This window comes from Triturus cristatus, chromosome 11, assembly GCF_964204655.1.
Source record: "Triturus cristatus chromosome 11, aTriCri1.1, whole genome shotgun sequence".
In the NCBI taxonomy this organism is placed as follows: domain Eukaryota; kingdom Metazoa; phylum Chordata; class Amphibia; order Caudata; family Salamandridae; genus Triturus; species Triturus cristatus.
In genome coordinates, this window is record NC_140594.1 from 1,009,567,107 (window position 1) to 1,009,585,354 (window position 18,248).

An 18,248-nucleotide genomic window follows, 5' to 3' on the forward strand; every position below is an offset into this window, starting at 1 on the left:
AAGATGCAGCTTAAGAATGGTGACTGCAGTGTTGTTTCCACTCCAAAACAAATCACTTAATAGCACCACCAAAACAGTAGGAGTCACTATCCTGTTGTCAAAGTCCTTTGATATAGTAGTACTTGAGCCACTTGTTGATATAAATGGAGGTACAAGATGATGAATATCACATTTAAAAGGGAAATGATGACAATTGCTATATTCACGTAATCAAGGTCAAGACTGCTTCCTAGAAAAGGTGTTATGGGAACGTTAGGATTAATAGAGAGGCTGCTAATGGTAATGGAAAACTTCAACACAGTCTACAAAGAACAGGTAACAGGTCACCTCCCATTAGTCTGCTGAACAAAGAAATGTCCAAACAGGTCAGGAACAAATACAGGATATGTGGTTGGTTCAAGCCTACACAATTGTACACCCACAGGACAGGGATTACACTTTTTATTTACCCGTCCATCACTTCTACTCCAGTAGAGCTCTGATTCTAATATGTAGGACTGAGATACACTCAGTAACAGATACTGGTATTGGCAACATTGTAGTCTATGATGACATACACACATATAATTGGAGTTTGTCTCTGATGCACAAGGATGTGCGAACTCGACATGGAGATTAGGGGAATATCCAATTTATTACACAGTTAATAGAGCAGAAAACTCAACAGCAATAGCTGTTACGCTCCTCCCCACCCCTCGAGCGTCAGACGAGACGATTGTCAATGCTGTCTCACCTCGAGGTGGTAGGGGCGCCTTTGGGAACAGCAAGGCTGAGGTGCTCTGGCGGTGGCTGGTCGGGTGGTGGAGCCGGAACGACAATATCGCGGCTATGAGAAACCGGGAGACAAACGGGCGCGACGGCGCCAAGCAAACTGCAACTCCCATGAAGCCTTGCAGTACTTACGAAAGCCTTCCCGGTCACGTGGACACATGAGGGATGCGGAAGATGGCATAAAGACGCCGTCCAGTCTACAAACGCTGCTGGTTATTTCTTCCTGAAGCAGCCTTGGACACGGATCGTAATTCCTGCTAAACTCGCGTAGGGTAAGGGTGCACCTGCACCACTAGAGAACCTTGAGACAGTGTTCCGTCCTTCGATTCTGAAATACCTGGGTGTTTGTTATAGTGCTTTCCACCATTCCGGTGGAGAACCCTGCATTCGCTATTCATTAACAGTCATTGAAGTGCTACATTCAAGAACTTCCAAATCGCCTTGCATTGCTCGAACTGTTGGGGGCTATTAGGTGTTTAGGTGGGCTCCATCACGTACGCCATAGCTGGTATAATGGATACTTATCATGTAAACCGGAGTTAAAAGGCGCATTTTGACTCCACTCCTTTATGTTTTAACAGGGGCTAAAGAGGCGGTCTTCTGCTCTTCCCCTGTGAGGTGAAGCACTACAAAGCTTATGGTGTGTACGGTTCTATGTGTGAAGGGTGTGAATGACTCATTGGGCAACAGCGTGGATGTGTGTTTCACGGTGCCTTTCTTTCGCCAATAGAGCCTCAACTAGCGCACAGAACAGTGTACAGATTGTGTTGATTCCAGGATGATTACACCTGGAGAACGCTGTCCTTAGTTTCTTTACAGGTACGAGTTCCTCACCGGTTTTGAGTAAAACAAAACAGTGATTGACAGGGGCTAACGTGTTGAGTGTCTTTTTTCTTTCAGGTCTCCCTCCCCGCTGTTCCCATCCTTTCCTTCCCCCGCTTGACCATCCCACTCTCCTGTACTTTAACAGCATTCAGGGTTGGGGCTGTCGAGAGGTGGACCACTTTTGGCATCGATCTGCCCCCGAGTAATCAACGAGTCAACAATAAATGACTACGTGAACAAAAACAAGTTATCAGATACCTCTCAAAATATATATTGGGATGCCTTTAAGGCAGTAATTAAAGGTAAGTTGATAGCCATGGCATTGATGGCCAAAAGGGAAAGGACACTAATTTAATAGTCATTGCCTTCTGGGGTGACATTCCAGTCTAGCAGCAGAACCCACCATGTTGACACGACTGAGGAATGACAGAAGCTGCTAAGAAAAGGCAACAAGATAGATGTGTGTGGGTAACACTGTGGGGGGAGTGATGAGAACCCCTGGGGAGGCCTCCTCCATCAAGACAATGGGAAATGACTGAGGTCTAATACAAACTCAACTTGAAAATGATCTGAAAGTAGCTGAAGAAAAACACAAATGATCAGGCACTAAGGCAGACCTAAAGTCCCTCACTACAAAATGGGATCAACTGCTAGCCCTGCAAATCAACAAAGAAAAAAGCCCTTCTGCCATTCAAAAGCAATGTATACAAGACAGTTCCATCATATGTTAGCCAAAAGACTAAAAACTTCGGTCAAAAAATGCAGACAGATACCCAGTAAGATGTAGGAGGTAATAAGCTAAAGCGGCAATAAGGGGCTTGATAATATGCCCTATAGAATTCCAATAGAAGCCCGGGTTCTGGTGTGAAGGACATCAAACCTGGGCTTCTATTTGAATTCTATAGGGCATAATATCAAGCCCCTTATTGTCACTTTAGCGGCAGTTTCCTGCAGCTAAAGCGGCGATAATGTTATCACCTGTTCTTGATAATATTGCCCAAAGTCTTTCTATGCAGCATGGAGGAGCCACCTTTCAAAGTACAGACAGGATGGCATCTAACACTGGACACACCCCATAAAATGTTCCCCCAAACTACAGATGGATGTTGAAGTGGGTACAGAGAGTTGGGCATAGGCTTGCCCCATAACAGGTGTATATTGGAAGGATGTTATAATGGCTATTAAGGAGATAGTGGGAGTCACCATGCCAGAGAGTCCAGATATTACAATAATAGGATTGCAGCCTCCAGATTGGGAAAGGAACTGAAAATGAGCATATAAATTACTACTTATAGTGAGACAGATGATAACCAGACAATGGAAACAAAAAACGAGCCCGATTTCCCATACATGGTGCTGGTGAATATGGGAAACAGCGGCAATGGAGCGTTTGGATGCAGAGACACCTTTCTTCAACTATGCAACCGTTACCAAATGGAGAGAGTTAACCAAGAGGTAATGTGTCCTCATGAGTTAATGGCACCAATATTATTTGTCTAGGAAAGAAACACTAATAGGATAAGTTAGCAGAGCAAATACCAAGATAAACAAATGTGGTACTACTATGATCTTAATACAGGGTTGCTATATGGATAACAAATACAGGGGACATGAGGTGCACAGATAAGCTAATTGAGTTAAGATGGGGAGAGATGAGGGGATTTCATAATTTTGTTTATTGTTCTATTTTATATTGATAACATATTTTGCATAATGAAAATGTATGCTCATGCCTGATTTTACAATCCAATAAAGTGCACTACAAAAAACATTGAAGTGAAGAAAATACTTGTGTGGAACACATTGGAACAACCTTACCTGACTCGATGAATGGACACATGCCGTCATCACATCTTTGTGTAATTTAACTTTGAAAAAAACATCTAATCAAGATTGGAAGCTCATAAACATAATGCATGCCTTTTATGGTAGCTGTAATATACTGATACATTGCACTTTTGCTTGAATAGGATGATGCAAGCCGTGATGAATTATATGAGCATAACTAAGTTTGATCTCTTCACCAATCATTTTAAAGCTTAAACTATAGCCGGTTTTCAGTCGTTGATGAACTCTTTAATTAGGAATACATAGTTGCCTAAATTTCTTCTAACCTGTGTTTTATATTGAGTTATTGGGTGTTTTTATAGATCTTTAATCGAAAATAAAGGGTATAACATAGTGTACGTTTATTACTAAAGAAGCAACCACCACCGTTCTTGTATTGGGTCACCATAAGGGTAGTAGAGCCAAAACAGTAAAAATAAATACTTTAAGAGTAACATCGAAATCAGCAAAACAAAGGGGGATTTCATCTGGGGATTATGTACATACAAATCATTCCTGCCCAAATAATGATGAATTATTGCTTAATATTGAAAAGCTGGTTAAAGGGCTTCTGACGCCTCTTGTAGAAAGAACGCAAATAGTAAATTTGAAACTGGACCAATTAGAACATCTTATATCGGTCAATAGTCGTTGTCTTGAGAAATTGGCTAAGAACAGTAAACCTATTGAAACCATGGGGGGTAACCCCAATGCTATAAAGAAAGTGGGACCAAAAAATTAAGTTGCAGTGTCGCAAATGGCCGCAACTGCTACTCTTGCTAAAGTACCCTTACAAACTGCCTCAAATAATTCTACTTTGGTGGTTGCTATGGGTTGTCAGCAAAAGCCCGCAGTGGCCGCTGCATCCACATCAAAGTTATCCGCACCCAAGCAGGCAGTCACTTCCGGGCCTAGGGTAATACCACAACAGGGACTTATAAATCATAGAGAAAAAGCTCCACTAAAGAAGCCGGTTTGTGTAGATCTACCCCCTGACTGCGCTCCTTTTATCGCAATTTTGACAGGAGTCCCAGGAGTCAGGCCAAATCAATTGGAGTCAAACATGGATCTTAGAAATAAAGTAACCTTTTGGCTCAATAAAAATAGGGCACTTCCCCCTGCCTCTAGAACAGAAATATTAAGTGTCCGAAGGGTTCCTTGGGTGGGGCCAAGTGAGAAAGATTTGGAGGGGGATTGTATCCTCATACACTTTAGGGACAATTTGGTTAATGATTTTATTTGTTGTAAACCAAGGTTTGGTAGATTGGGGGATATACAATGTATAGGCTTAGAATACTTTTACCCCAATCTAAAGCATGTTGCTTTTCAACAATCCCAAAATTCTCCTAGGATGAGACCCCAGGGTGAGAAATATTTCGGGTGGACACCAAGTAATATTCCTTTACAACCACCGCGAAATCGTCACGGAATGAGATTTCGGGGTGAGGAATATCTTGGGTGGATGCCAAATAATATTGCCCTAAGTAATCGTTTTGACCCACTCATGGGGATGGAGGGGATAGACTGACTACCAACCAGTCAAAAGCCCATTGAATTATTCAGCGAAAAGGCTAGTTCCTTAGTCGAACATAGTTATGATGGATCGAGGGATAATACTAATGAGGTGGTATTAACTTGTAATGTACAATGGGATAATCTCTTGGAATCAGAGGTTTGTGATATTGTAGACTGTGACCTTGCCTGCCCCTAGGTTGGATGGGGCAACCCGTATCAAACACCCAGGTAATCCGCCAGGGGAAACAAGGTTCCGCCTGATTTTGTGGAATATCGCAGGCCTTTCTGGGAGACTACAAGATGAAGCATGGCTGGATTATGCGGGTAGCCATGATATCTTGTGTCTCCAGGAGACATGGAGTAGAACTGATCAGGATATTGACGGTTTTCAGTCCTTTAGTGTACTAGCTGTGCCATCACAGGCAGGCAGGGCAAAGGGTGGGATACTGACTGCGCTTTCCCTAAAATTGAATAATTTAACAACATCTAAAATAGTGGACACTCCCTGGTACCAATTACTTTTGCTACAATCTCTGTTTCCTGTGCCCTTATTGTTGATTAATTGGTATCACAATGTCTTTGATAAAAATGAAATATCTGTAATTGTGAGCTTGCAGGAAGCTATATCCAAGGTGCGTAGCGACTTACCCCTACTTTTTATTATTTGGGTTGGTGATTTCAACTGTTCATTGTGTAAATTTGGTGGGTCAAATGTATGTGGCTTGGAAGATCTAAATGAACACCCTGTGCAACACTTTAAGCGCACACCCCATGGTGATGCGTTAAATAACATTATTGTAATTAACGATTTATGCATAATGGAACCATGGGTTGCCCCAAATACCCTCCCAATACCAACTTTCCAGGGAACTAGAGGCTCGATGAGTGTTATTGACTTTGCCATTGTGTCCAGTGGTTATTCTCAATACATTGATAAACTTGAGACGCTTGCAAATTTGGCAAGCGATCACAACCGTCTGATTCTAACATTATGCCCCCCTGTTAGCACAAGGCACCCAATCTGGGACCAATTTATAAAATATAATAGCAACCAAGGTGTTATCTTGAAGTGGGGGAAAGTAGACGCAATTGGGTTAGAGGCGGAGGTTTTAAGTGCCAATAGCTCCGAAATTGAGTCCTGTTTATTACCAACAACTGACCCTGAAATTGTTATTACGAACTTTGAAATCCTATGTGGAAATGTGGCAGAGTATCTTAAAAAACCAATTGGTAATGACAAGATCAAGGGTTTTAAATGGTTTGATGCTGTATGTTCTGCCTCTCTAAAATCATTAAAAATGGCTTTGCAACAAAAACCAAGGAATAAGGAGCTGGTAAAAACGGCTAGAGGCGCCTACAAAGAGGCAATTAGAAAACGGAAGTTGGACTTAAAAAACCTCGCTTGGGATGATTTAGAGAAGGCCTCGGAATTAAAAGATAGCAAGCTTTTTTGGGAAGTGGTAAATCGCCCCCTATTTTCTAGCAATGATAAGGATAATATGGTGATGCAGATAACAGGTGAGACATGGGAGGCCCATTTTGGGGCAATTTTTAATCCCAACTCACTAGCGCTTTTAGGACTGCAGGATGAAACAAAGGATTTGGAGTTCTCGCTGACAGCTTCTTTGCTTAGTTCTTCGCTTACATTACAGGAAGTTGAAAAGGCCTTGAGGAAAGGTGTCCCACTAAAAGCCCCTGGCCCAGATGCAGTGCCATTGGACTTTTTTAAACATAACATTGTTGTATGGGCCCCATTGCTGTTAAATGTATTTAAAGCGGTTATTGTTGGTCGTATTCCCCTATCCTGGAAGGAGGCAGTGGTGGTGCCGATTTTCAAGAAGGGTGATAAGAGCGACCCTCGTTGTTATCGCCCAATATCATTAATTGACGCATCATGTAAATTACTGGGAAAGATAATCCTTACTAGATTGGAGACGTGGGCAGACTCTGTGGGCCTAATTGTAGATTCCCAATATGGATTCAGAAGAGGAAAGGGAACAATCGAACAGTGTCTAAATTTGGCACTGATTATGAGTAAGTACATGAAGGCCAGGAATTCTTCTGTTCATCTGGCCTTCATGGACTTATCCAGTGCCTTTGACACTGTATGCAGAAACAAATTGTGGCGAATGATGGAGGATATGGGCTTTGAGGAACCCTTGGTTACCCTGCTCCGCAGATTACATGCAGCTACAACCGTGGCAATAAGGTTTGGGCCAGGGGGGGAAAAAACAAAATCTATCCCCTCAACTGAGGGCGTGCGACAAGGTTGCATTTTAGCGCCTTTTTTGTTCCTAGTTTATACAAATGGCCTGGAAAAGTACTTGTTGGATCATTGCTCTGATTTCCCAAAGGTAAACGGCAAGAAGATACCTATGTTATCTTATGCCGATGATACGGTGTTAATGACCCTCACAGCAAATAGCATGCAGACTTGTCTGGATGCATTTAATAACTTCATGTTGGACCTGGACCTAAAGGTAAACTTTGCAAAATCTTTCGCAATGGTCTGTGGTCCAAAAGGGACAAAAACCCGTAAGTTTATGGTAACCAACAACACCATTGAAAAAGTGGATAATTTTAATTACTTGGGTAATCTTTTAAACAGTAAATTGAGTTGGGTCCCCTTGATGAAGGCGCGAGTACAAAGTACTAGTCGATCCATAGAGGGTCTTTTTCGCTTTTGTAGTAAACTAGGGCAAAAACTGGTCGCACAATTAAAAAGCTTGTATAGAGCAAAATGCTTATCTGTGGCCACTTATGGGGCAGGGGTCTGGGGTACAGAAAGCCCAGCCATGATCCAGGTCATGGAAAACAAATTTATGAAGCGTTTGTTGTCATTCCCATCAGGTTCATCTAACAGCTTCTGTCACACTGAGATGGGAATGGAATATGTGACTGACATCATTCGCATTTCGCCCTTATTATTATGGGGTAAAATATGGCTATCAGAAGACCTTCAGCTCTCTAAAGATATCCTCCAAGACTGCAAAAATCTTGACCATGCAATGCAGATCCCATGGCTTTCATACGTCAGTGATACTTTGCACAGAATAGGTCTGGGCCACTTTTATGACACCCCCGAAAAAATACAGGGAGACATAAAAACTCTAATTAAAACAAGTTATCGTAAAAGTTTAAGCATGTCATGTCTAGATCAGTCAATAAACTGCTTGGGCAAACTACAGCACCAATTTTATCTAACATTTACCACTCATGTGCAATGGCGTTTTTACCTGACAAGGTTTAGACTAAACACACTTCATTTTCTTTTTGCCTTTCCAAAACAAGGGGGATGGTGTGAGAGGCTGCCCCCTTGTCCTTGTATTATCAAAGTTAGTCAAAGTACTATCCATATTGTTCTTTTTTGTCCTTTATATAAGGAACAAAGGAGTAGGTTTATTAAGCCTATTCTAAAAGAACAGCAACCATGTAATTATAAAGAAGGCTATGACTACTTGTTATCATTATCATCTCCTGGAGTATGTTGTGCTATGTTAAGTTTTATAAGATTGTCTCTCCAGATTGGGAAACGGTATAGCTAGTTTGGTCTGAAAACCTTTTATGGTTCCCATTGCTTTCTGACAAATGATGTAAAATTGTACACATTTTTCTTTTTATTCTTTTAATGTACAAATTGTAGAATGATTTTCTAGTGGTGTTCTGTATACTTTTATGATTCTTTCTCTTTGAATCAAATAAAGTTTATGAATCAAATCGTATTGAAATGCCATGATTGACATGGTACATTTTAGCAAATGTAAGACTTTTTTGGACTAGGTGCATGAGACTTTGGTGCAAACAATGTGGTAAAGAATTACTATATTACATGAGTCCAAAAAACATTGTTTATTGTTTCACACAACCATAAAACAAATACCTTGAGGTGTAGCAGTGTGCAATGGGGTAATTGATAAAATGTACAATTAGAAAAGGTATGCGTACCTCAGAGTCACAAATTGACCCACATCAGTCCCAAATGTTTCTATAGTGTGATATGCATTTATACGCATTATTCAACCTGCCCACTGACCCACTAACATCTTGGATGTTATGGACCTGACCTTCACATATATAGAACTGTCAATTGGTCACTTCAGATGTAGAGGTCAAGTCTCAAGGCCAGAAAATCGGTTTGACCAGTCAGCTTTAGGGTGGTCCTCTCTTCAACTGTTTGCCTTCCTTATCCATTTTTCTGACCTCACTTTTGCTGGCCTTAGGACTCTGAGCACTTTACCACTGCTAACCATGTGCTCTCTCCTTTAAACATAGTAATATTGGATCATACCCTATTGATATACTTAATTCACTTATAAGTCCCTATTACAGTGCACTAACCATGCCTACGTCCTGTAAATTAAAATTCTAGAAGTAGGCCTGAACCACCGATTACATTCTTCAGACCTGCTGTAGCAGAGCCTGTGTGTGCACTTTTAAACTGCCATTTTGACCTGTCAAAATAAACCTTTTGAACATAACTAGAGAACTAGAGGTTAACTAGAGCTAGAAAGCAAAATGACAAGCCTGTAAACTAGAATTTTACATCATGTTATGCAACAATATTCAAATTATACTCAAGATTATAATAAAATGTGCAGCCAAAGTTGACCCAACTTAAGTAAGTGCTATCATGCACTGTTTAAATAATGACATAAAAACAAAATGCTAAACCATGCTTCTATAATTGAAGTTATATTCAAATGTTGCTTCACATTCAAAGCATGAACAAAATGCAACAATATGTAGATAAATGTTGCTAGCACAATCTTGTTTGTAGAACCCAATGCGTTTCGGGTGACCTAACCTTGCGTCAGGGGTAACTGTGGATAAATAAAACAATATCATACAGCTTACAATGTGTATTGTACAAGTACAGCATATCATCATGAAATTAGGTGAGACAAAAGAAGTATTTAGTAAGAAAGGAGATCCAGTAATCAGGTGTAAAGCCAGTAACATTGTCAGAAGGGAACATCAATCCAGTGTTTTAAATACTATTGAACAAGAATCACAACAGTGGCCAATTAGTAATGGTGTGTAATGACTAAATTTTAAAAAATGGTACCCGCGTTGCTTACTATGTACCAGATCATGCGCGTGGGGCCACCACATGATGAATGCATCAAACGTCAAAGTTAATGCAATAATAATATGTAGATCGTGGTTTTAAGGATCATCCAGCGTCAATATACTTAGGCTCACTGAAGGCAAATAGAAGATGACACCAATGCTGTGTGTTATATACATGAGGTAATAAACTAGTTCACCCCTCAAAGCTCCCCACACGTGAACAATAATACGCTACATGTATAACTAGGAGACTGAATATGGAACTGCAACAACCAATAAAATGTAATTACAAATGGTTAGCGCGGGTAAAGGGAACAGTGCAACTCTGTCTGCAAAACACAGAATGAATATATAACTGTGTTTAGACTAAAACCATGGCTGAGGTAGTAACTGATAAATACTCAAAAGGACATACCTTTGCATGAACTAGAGCAACAGGAATGATATTTAAAACACACTACTGCGGAAGGCAGATACCCATCTAAACATGCAAAGGAAACACATGAGCTACCTAGTTGGTGAAAAAGAGGTTGTCAGTTAATAATTTGTCATTTACTCAGTGGGCACTAATTAATAAAGGAACCTCTTTTGACTCTACAAACTAAACCATTCTTCTAGAATGTGAAATAACCTTGCTTAAGTTCATGCGGAAACTCCACATATGTTATATTCTTGACAACTTACCATCAATTGACCACACAACTAAAGTACCAGACTATAAGGCATTTAAACCCAAAAGTTTGTTTCTTGGTCCCTCATCATGCAAAACTTTGGATACTTTTAAAACCGTAGTCTAGAAGGATCTTCAGCTCCTGAATTTCCAATCCACCTACGAGTGCAACATCACACATAAAGAAAAAAGTATCCTGTTGAAATTAGCTCATGACCAGAATCTCATGTTCCAAACAGCAGATACAGGAGGTTGTTTGGTCATCATAAATCGATCACATCACGAAAACAAAGTTACAGCTTATGTCATGGACCAAGACACTTACATCTTTCTGGATAAGAATCCCTCTGCAGAAATCATGCCAACTCTCAAATTGATACTAAAAAAGCTCTAGAGTATGGGTGCATTAACGAGAACACAAGGTGTTTCCTGCCGACCGCATTTTTACATGTTACCCGAAATTCCTAAGAATACATAGGACCCTCAGTTTAGACCCATTGGGGCCGATTCACAGAACTAATCTGAGAATAAATCCTAAACTTACTACTTTTGGTATTCACAGAAGGCATTTAGTAGTACTAAAGTTAGGACTACTACTAAACTGAGACAAAATCCTAACTTTACGTCTTTTGGTATTCACAAAAGGCATTTAGTAGTAGCAAAGTTAGGAGTTCTAACTTTACTACTACTAAATGCCTTCTATGAAAACTAAAAGCCGTAAGTCTAGGATATAAACTTATATATATATATATATATATATATATATATATATATATATATATATATATATATATATATTCACTGAAAAAACATAGGTTTCAGGGATGTTATAGTTAGTTGGAGAATTAATTTGTACAAAACCATAGAAATTCAGCCATTATAGTTAGTAGACATAACTATAACTCGCACCCTGCAATGCACTGCTGATGATGTCACATATTACATCACTCATGATATGCTCAGTGACATTACTGATGACATCACTGATGAAATCTCAAATGACATCACTGATGATATCACTGATGACATCATCAAGTGAATGTGTTTTTCTGTAAAGTATTAAGATATGTTTTTTATATAAAAAAGAATATATATATATATATATATTGTATTGAAGTATGAGTGGGTGTATGAGTGTCTGAATGGATGATTTAGTTGGTGTGTGACTGACTGTATAAGTGAGTGATTAAATGCATCTTACAGAATGCATGGGTTAGAGACTAAACTGTGTGAATGTCTTTATCAGTCTGTTAGTTGGTGTATAAGCGGCAGCATGGCTTGGTGAGTAGCTACATGAGTGTCTATATGGGTTATTTATTGGTTGTCTGAGTATCTGTATGGGTGCCTGAGTGTCTTTGTAGGTGGGGGTGTGTGCCTCTGTGCATAGATATGTGAGTGGTTGTTTCACTGGGTGTATAGGTTCGAGAGTGCATATGGAAACAGCTGTATGGCTGGGTGTTTGTGTGTATGGGTGTGTTGGTGAGTGAATGGATGTCTCAGCGGTGCATGTGTGAGTAACAACATCACATATTTAATGAGATAGCCCCATATTTTGAGAATGTTACATGCTGGCATCGTTTCATAGACAATATCATTTTCATATGGAACGGTGCCAGCACTACGTTAAGAGAATGTTTAGAGTGGATACATTTGGGGCATCCCAATTTGAAATTCACGGCTCATTACAGTGACTCAAGTGTCGAGTTCTTGGATATTAAAATCAAGAATGTTAATGACGAACTACATGTAGAACTCTACACTAAGCCCACGGATAAGAATACCCTCCTACAATACACAAGTAATCACCCCCATTCACAGAAAGATAATATACCCTTTGGGGAATTTTTGAGATTGCGAAAGAAATTGTACGAGTATCAATGATTTTTACTATCATTCTGAAACATTGAGAACAAAATTGAAAGCAAGAGGTTATCCCAACAAATTAATAAAAAATTATTTTAAAATAGCTAGATTTCATGATAGAGATTGTCTATTAGAATCCAAAAAAGAGAAAAGAAATATAGCTTCAGAAAGAGTGGTGTTTGTGACACAATTTTCAAATATAAGCAATCAAATCAAAAATATAGTAAATAGGAATTGGAAATTCCTAAATCATGGCACTGATATTCAGTTACATAAACCACTTTTCTCTTTTAGACGCAACAAAACCATAAACAATTCACTAGTGAGAATGTATGAAACAACAGTTGAAAAACAGGGTACACTAACAGGTGAAAAAGCCAAAGGTAACAATAAATGTGGGACTTGCTCGATATGTGTGCAATGCCTCGAAGGAAAAATTAGTACCTTTGCTGGGAAAAATCTGATTGTGACAACTTTAAACAACTGTCGGAGTAAAAACATTGTTTACCTTTTGATCTGCCCATGTGGATTGGGCTACGTAGGAGAAACAAGTAGAGAACTCCGTATACGCCTTTTTTCAACACAAGTCTGCAATTAGAATGAATAAGGAAAATGCCCCATTGACAGACCATTTTCACAAGATGAACCATGATTGTAGTGATTTCAAATGGTACATACTAGAAAAAATTGTGATTAATGGAAGAGGAGGAGATTTGGACCAAAAAAGAAAGAAAAGAGAACAATGGTACATGTGTTACCTCAATACAGTGGAAGGAGGTTTAAATTTGAGAGTGGATTGGATGAAACTAATTTGAACATAATAAGGAAATTAGGGGAACAGCATTGGTGGCAATCAAAGGGCAAAATCCAGCAGCCCTTTTGAGCAGATATTGAGACAGAACAGTTATAGATCGATGTGATGGGTAGAGTCAGCACTAGTCTATAACTGTTACTTGATTAACAGAAAACGCGAGTGTTCTCTATAGAGCTTTCGATCGCGTGACCCTTTCTTTGTCAAAATATGAAGGAAGTCTCAAAATGTTTCAATAAAATGATGTTGATAATAACAACAGTGAGTGTGTGGTTATATGGTGGAATATACACAAACGAGAACGTTGTCAAGAAGTCATACGATAGATCAGTACCAATAAAGTTTTTAAAAAAAGAGAAAGAAATGGATGGAATCAGGTGACTGAATGATCCAAACATAAATCAGATTAGAGTAATGGTAACAAGACCCATATCACATGATGAAGAAAGACTAATCAGTGGGCATAATACAACAGTTAAATAGGGAGTCGGGAACCATGAGAGGGATACAACTTTGAACCCGACACCCGTTTTCCGGACGATACACCATCGGAATATAGGTAAGGTGGGATATGTAGGAAATTAAATAAGACCAGTTATGTTGAATAAGGAGATAAAACTAAAGTGGGACCGCCCGCCTCTCTATTTCTAAAAATGCGTACATGTTTACTTTGCTAGACCCACCCGATTAAAGGAGAGGAACGAAAGCCTCGCGGTGCGTGGAGTTTAACATAGACTTCCGAGAAAACCGATACAGGAAGAATTTTTTTTAAAATCGGAATTAAAGGTAACTAATCAAGGAAAGTAGACACTAGATTTAACAACAGAAATTTACATGGGGCATTACTATGTATTTTTGCAGACAAAGTAAATAAGGAGGCTCCGTTTCTCTCTCTCTTTTGTCTAGATACATGAGGGATGGAGGATTTTATAAATAGCCAAATATAAGACATTGGATCAACGATTTATTCAGACTGAATAGCTGTAAAATAAAACTACGAACACGCATTGATTTTAATACAAACTGAGGTGAGAAATGGTCACATTTCCACAACAAGAAGGGAAATTCATTTGTGTGTGGGTAGGGTACTGGTACAGGTTGTAACGGCAGTAAAATATTGGGGATTCCAATTGATTTATGATGTTTTTCCCTGCCTGCTTGCTCCGCGTGTTGAACTTGCCTCTATAACAACAACGGCATAACACAGGAGAGGATAATTGATGTAATAATATTCAATAAGAATATAGTTGACAATGATGGAATATTTTAAGACAAACAAACGACATGTTTTCGAAAAAGATATAAAAACAGAGGTAGGCAGCTGAATATATAAACCATAAGAGAGACCAGATACTCGAATACTAAATGGGAAAGTTTTATTTATTTATTTTTATATCCCCATTATTTTGAAGGAGAAATGCTTGGGTGCACTATTGTACTAAGACAATGTGGAAATTTGTAACAGTTTAAGCATATATTAGAACATTAGGACAATAAGGAAAAAAGGCATCATTTGAATCAATGACTATATGTTTGTTTCATTTAGGATCTGAAATAGGAGGTAGACAGAATCACTGTGTCTTGAAAAAGATGGTACAATTAACTTGAAGCCATCGAAACGCGTTGACGCTGTTGAAGGCGCAATCCAAGGACCAACATAGACGAGTGAAATACCGATTGAATCAATGTATTATGAGCTATGTTTTGAAGTCTAATGTGATGTGCACCCGTAAAGAATAGAAGCCGTGTCTTACATACGTGTTTGTCTCTATTATGCTGGTCATAATTGTGATTTGTTGTTAATTCATTTCTTTCTGTCAACATGAAGTGTATGTTGTTTTAGCGCATAATTTGTTTTAATTCTATTTTTGAACCATTGTGATATGAGATGTGATTTTATGTGTTTGAAAACAATAAGGATACAATACCTTTTTTAATAAAATATTGCTATAACATAGATTTTGGATCAAGTATTCAATATTTTTATCTAGTAATTAGTATCTACTGATATTGAAATTGTTGGATCAAGGGAATTTCTTTTTCCTAACTACATATGTTTTAAAGCAGTATATATGAGTGTTGGAGTATATAAATGACTATATGTGAGAGTGACTGATTGCAAGAGTATCTCTATGGATGAGTGTGTGTTTCTATCACTGATTGTTTAAGAGAGTAAGTATGTCTTAGTATCTGTATAAATACGTGCGGTGGTGTGTGTATGACTGTATAAGCAAGGAAATGGGTGTATGATAGTTTCTTTGCATGACTGACCAGGTGTATGAGTAACTCTTTGGGTGAGTGGCAGTGTGTGAGTGTCTATATGGGTGTATGAGTGGATATATCAGTGGCTGTATAGATGAATGACTGTGTGTATGAGTGACTGTATTGGTTAGTGGGTGGATGTTTGGGGAGACGTATGAATCACTGAACAGGTATGTACTAACTACTATTGGTCTGTCTATGGTTTCGATATTGGTGGTCTGTATTTTAGAGTGGTTGTATGAAAGGTTTTATTAGGGTATGAGGAGGTGCATCAGATGATCATGTGGATGATGTCATCAGAGATGTCATTTGAGAAGTCATTAGTGATGTCATTGAGCATGTCATGAGTGATGTAATATGTGACGTCGTCAGCAGTGCATTGCGGGGGCGTGAGTTATAGTTTGGTCTAGTAACTATAACGGCCGAATTTCTATCTTTTTGTACGAATGAAATCTCCAACTAACTAGAACGTCCCTGAAATCTATGGTTGTTCAGTGAATTTCTAAGGTTTTTTAAATGCTAATTTCTAACTATAACGTCCCTGAAAGCTATGTTTTTTTCAGTGAATTTCAAAGGTTTTTTAAATGAAAATTTCTAACTAAAACGGTCCTGAAACCTATGTTTTTTTCAGTGAATTTCAAAGGTTTTTAAATGCTAATTTCTAACTATGCCTACAAAGGTAGGACATGTGAAGAAAGAGGAAGAAAAGCGCAGAAAGAAGCAAGAAAATGCCGAAAGAGGCAACAGAAGTCCAGAAAGACGAAGAAAAGTGCAGGAAGAAGAAGAGATGTGCAGAAAGAACCAACAGAGGAGCAGAAAGTCCTCCTGTGCCCCCAACTTTTTGCTGATGGGTACTGGTGGTAACTGACTCTGACTAACCAGGCCTAGAGCCAGTGCTATGCTAAAAGACACTTAGAATACAGTGAAAACACCTACATGTACTAGGGAACACTATGCGGTGGGGTACCCCTGTGATTAGCATGACCTCCTCTGTATTTGCCATGAGTTAATGCCTGGGTCATTGCAGGAGTACATGAGTAGGGACTGGATGATTAGAGTGCTACAAGGAGAGTGCATGGGGATTTTATAAGTGCTTGGGTTTTGGCGGAGTGTTTGGATTAGTACATGGTAGTGGCTACGTGCCTGGAGGACAGCATGGGGAGTGACAGGGTGATTGCTGGACTGCATGGGTACAACCAGGTGAATTGAAGGAGCGAATGAGAAGTGTGTAGGCGGTTAGAAGACTGCATGGGTAGTACTACACAGGGATTGTAGCAGTGCATGTGTTAGTGCCTGGATCATTGCCTGACTACATGGGTAGTGACTGGATGATTAGAGTGCTGCGAGGAGAGTGCCTGGTGAATTGATAAGTGCTTGGGTTTTGGCGTAGTGATTGGATAAGGGCATAGAACTGGCTGGGTGATTGGAGGACTCCATAGGTAGTACCAGGGAGATTACTGAACTGCATAGGTAGTCCTCAATGGATTGCACCAGTGCATGTGATAGTGACTGGAACATTGCATGAGTACATGGCTAGTGACTGGATGATTAGAGTACTGCAAGGACAGTGCATGATGATTTATAACTGCTTGGGTTTTGGCGGAGTGATTGGATAAGTACATAGTGCTGGCTGGGTGATTGGAGGAGTGCATGGGTAGTGACAGAGGGATTTCTGGGGTGCATGGGTACTACCTGGGTAATTGGAGGAGTGAATCAGTAGTGTATAGATGGTTCGAGGTCTGCATGGGAAATGCTTAGGGGATTGTAGCTGTGCATGTGTTAGTGCCTGGTCCATTCCATGAGTACATGGATACTAACTGGAAGATTAGAGTACTGCAAGGAGAGTGCATGGTGAATTTATAAGTGCTTGGGTTTTGGTGGAGTGATTGGATAAGTACATGGTGCTGGCTAGGAGATTGAAGGAGTGCATGGGTACTGACAGGGCGATGGCTGGATTGCATGGGTAGTGCTCAGGGTATTGTAGCAGTGCATGTGTTAGTGCATGGGTCATTGCATGAGTGCAGGGGTACTGACTGGATGATTAGAGTACTGCAAGGAGAGTGCATAGTGAATTTATAAGTGCTTGGGTTTTGGCTGAGTGATCGGATAAGTACACACATGTCACATCAGTTCTGCCCCCTCCCTTCATCACTCTGCAAACACACCCCCTGGCAGGTTTTAGTTGGGGGATTAATTCCCCTTGAATCCTGAGGGTCCCTGGGGGTCAACTAGCCTACCAGGTACCTCCAGTAAGCGCTAAAGAGCTGCATTGCTGAGAGGTGGTCCAAGGCCACGCCCCTTTTTCCACCTCTCTGCAACACAGTTCTGTGGCGCTTACTGGAGGTACCTGGTGGGCTATTTGGACCCAAGGGACCCTCAGGATTTAAGGGGACTTAATCCCCCAACTTACAATGCACCAGAGGGCCCGTTTGCACAGTGGTGAAGGGAGGGGGTGGGCCTGATGTGACAAGTGTGCAAACACGCCCCGTGGCGCATTTTAAGTTGGGGGATTAAGTTCCCTTGAATCCTGAGGGTCCCTGGGGCACAACTAGCCCACCAGGAACCTACAGTTAGCCCCACAGAGCTGCGTTGCAGAGAGGTGGTCCGAGGCCACGCCCCTTTTTCACCTCTCTG